The sequence below is a fragment of the Otolemur garnettii genome, unplaced genomic scaffold (assembly GCF_000181295.1).
Source record: "Otolemur garnettii isolate 467f Iridium unplaced genomic scaffold, OtoGar3 scaffold00047, whole genome shotgun sequence".
In the NCBI taxonomy this organism is placed as follows: domain Eukaryota; kingdom Metazoa; phylum Chordata; class Mammalia; order Primates; family Galagidae; genus Otolemur; species Otolemur garnettii.
The window spans coordinates 8098360-8101948 of record NW_003852442.1 but is presented as its reverse complement, the minus strand read 5'-3'; the positions used below and the strand labels follow the sequence as shown (position 1 = coordinate 8101948).

The 3589-nt window shown below is 45.2% G+C and overlaps 1 pseudogene; it reads left to right on the top strand.

Annotated features, from left to right (window-relative positions):
* Nucleotides 1–1906: 1906 nt before the first annotated feature.
* On the top strand, nt 1907–2520 carry LOC100953358 (annotated as a pseudogene).
* Nucleotides 2521–3589: the final 1069 nt, after the last annotated feature.

Sequence of the window (3589 nt, the reverse complement as noted above, 5' to 3'; positions counted from 1 at the left end):
TATTTTATATATTAGTACATTTATCTAAGTTATATATAAATATATGTGAATATAAAATTACCATTAACCAAGAGAAAATCAGGCAATAGGAAAGTATTTAGAAATGACAAAGGTGATGGAACTAGCTCATGGACTTTAGAAAAGTTATCTTAAATCATGATGTTTAAAATTTTTAAATGCAATTAGGAAAGGAATAGAAGCTATAAAAATGAACATAAAAGTACTATATATCAAATGAAAATTGAATTGAATCAGACTAAGAGCAGCCAGTGAAAAAGGAAAGATCAGTGAACTTCAAGATGTACTAAAAAAATTACATAAAGTGGGCTTGGTGCCTGTAGCTCAAGTGGCTAAGGTGCCAGCCATATACCCCAGGGGTGGCAGGTTCGAATCCAGCACAGGCCCACCAAACAACAATGACAACTACAACCAAAAAAATAGCCAGGCATTGTGGCAGGCACCTGTGGTCCCAGCTATTTGGGAGGCTGAGGCAAGAGAATTGCTTAAGCCGAGGAGTAGAGGTTGCTGTGAGCTGTGATGCCATAGCACTCTGCCCAGGGTGCCAGCTGGAGGCTCTGTCTCAAAAAAAAAAAAAAATTACATAAAGTGAAGCACAGAGAAAAGTGATTGTGGAATAATATCAAGTGGTTTAAGATACTCTTAATTGACTGGGTGTGGTGGCTCATGCTTGTAATCCTAGCACTCTGGGAAGCTGAGGCTGGTGAATTGCTTCAGCTCATGGGTTCAAGACAAGCCTGAGCAAAAAGCAAGACCCCTATCTCTACTAAAAATAAGAAAAATGAGGCAAGGGGATCGTTTGAGTCCAAGAGTTGGAGGTTGCTGTGAGCTATGATGCCATGACATTCTACCCAGGGTGACAACTTGAGAATCTGTCTCTAACAACAACAAAAAAGATGCTCTGAATTGGTGTCCCAGAAAATAGAGGTTCCAAAAGAATTTCTGAATACATAATGGCTGTAAAATTTCCAAAATGAATGAATACTACAGAACCTGAGATCTGAAAGTTTCAATGAACCCAAGCAAGATAAATATAAAAAAAGAAAACAGTCTAATCTTAATCAAATAACATATGGACTCAAACTAAATGTCCATCAACAAATGGATAAAGAGAGTGGAATGTGTATTTATATATTTATTTATATAAAATATTACGGAGCCACAAAAAAGAATGAAATTCTGTCATTTTGCAGCAACATTAGGATGGATGGAACTGGAGGTCATTAAGTTAAATGAAATAAAGCCGGCATTGAAAGACAACTATCGGCTCGGCACCTGTGGCTAAGTGGCTAAGGCGCCAACCACATACACCTAAGGTGGCGGGTTCAAATCCAGCCTGGGCCCACCAAGCAACGATGACAGCTGCAACCAAAAAATAGCCAGGCGTTGTGGCAGGTGCCTGTAGTCCCAGCTACTTGGGAGGCTGAGGCAGGAGACTGGCTTGAGCCCAGGACTTGAAGGTTGCTGTGAGCTATAATGCCATAGCACTCTCCCCAGGGGGACAGCTTGAGGCTCTGTCTAAAAAAAAAAAAAAAAGAAAGAAAGACAACTATCACATGTTCTTATTCATATATGGGAACAAAAAAAGTTGATTTCGTGGAGGGAGAGAGTAGAAAGATGGTTACCAGTGCCTGGGAGGGGTGGGGAATGGGAGGACGAAGAGAGGTTGGTTAATGGGTACAAAAGTACAGTGAGATACAAGAAATAACTTCTGGTGTTCAAAAGCAAAGTAAGGGCCCAGTGTGGTGGCTCATGTCTGTAATCCTAGCACTCTGGGAGGCCAAGGCAGGTGGATTGATTGAGGTCAGGAGTTCAAGACCAGCCTGAGCAAGAGTGAGAACCCATCTCTATTGAAAAATAGAAAAACTAGCTTAGGCATCTGCTGAAGATGGCAGAGGGTCAGGTCGTGGTGCTGGATGGGCAGAGGCCATCTCCTGTGCTGCCTGGTGGCTATCATGACCAAACAAGTACTGCTGGGCAAGAGGTGGTGGTTGTATGTTTCAAGGGCATCAACATCTCCTGCAAGTTCTACATAACTAAGTTAAAGTACCTAGCCTTCCTCCACAAATGGATGAACACCAACCTGTGCCGTGGCTCCTACCATTTTTGGGCTCCCAGATGCATTTTCTGGTGGGCTTTGAGAGGGATACTGCCCCATAGGACCAAAAGTGGCCAGACTGCCCTGGACTGCCTCAAGGTGTTTGATGGGATCCCACCACCCGATGACAGGAAAAAATGGTGGATCCTGCTGCCCTCAGGGTTGTGTGTCTGAAGCCTACAAGAGAGTTTGCCCACCTGGGATGCCTGGCACATGAAGTTGGCTGGGAGTACCAGGCACTGACAGCAAGCCTGAAGGAGAAGAGGAGGGAGAAGGCCAAGATCTACTACCCGAAGAAAAAGCAGCTCACGAGGCTACGGAAACAGACTGAAAAGAACATGGAGAAGAAAACTGACAAATACACAGAGGTCCTCAAGACCCACGGACTCCTGGTCTGAGCCCAGTAAAGACTTTATTCCTCATGTTTGGCTTGGCCTGCCCTTCCTCCATCGCCACTCTGGGATGTGGGGAACCCAGGGGCAGCAGTCTGGGTGCCACACCCAACCTGAGACTTAGAAAGGAAAGGACCTCAGACACGTAAGTCTGTAACATGAAGTGACTCTAGGACTTGTGCCAACATAATTTATGTGTGATCTCCTTATTCATGAGTTTTAGAAAATCAATAGAACCACCAGTTAATTGTGGGGGAGCCCTGCCTTGTGGTGGGGCATCCTTCTCGTGTTTACCTTCCAGTCAACACTATACTCTACTGCTGGTAGCACAGGAGAAGACGCTTGAGGGGACAGTATAAACTCGGTGCTGTACAAAGTGTTTATAGATGCACAGACTTGGGAGGCAAGATGTGCAACCCTGGGGTTACAAGTGTCACCTTGCTCCTTCTTGGATTCTGTTACCCAGAAACAAATAAATTGCTTTCAAACTAAAAAAAAATAGAAAAACTAGCCGGGCATCATGGAAGGCACCTGTAGTCCCAGCTACTCAGGAGACTGAGGCAAGAGGACTGCTTGAGCCCAAAAGTTTGAGGTTGCTGTGATTGGCTGTGACACCACAGCACTCTAGCCTGGGCAACAGAGTAAGACTCTGTATCAAAAAAAGAAAAAAAAAAGCGCAATAGGGTGACTATAGTTAACAATAATTTATGTTTTAAAATAGCTAGACGTGGCTGGGCACAGAGCCACCTGCAATCCTAGCACTCTGGGAAACCGAGGCAACTAGATTGCCTAAGCTCAGGAGTTTAAGACCAGCCTGAGCAAGAGCAAGACCCCCATCTCTAAAAACAGCTGGGTATTGTGGCAGGCACTTATAGTCCCAGCTATTTGGGAGGCTGAGGCAAGAGGATGGCTTGAGCTCAAGAGTTTGAGGTTGGCTCGGCGCCTATAGCTCAACCGGCTAGGGCGCCAGCCACGTACACCTAAGATGGCGGGTTCGAATCCCCAGCCTGGACCCGCCAAACAACAATGACGGCTGCAACCAAAAAATAGCCGGGCGTTGTGGCGGGCGCCTGTGGTCCCA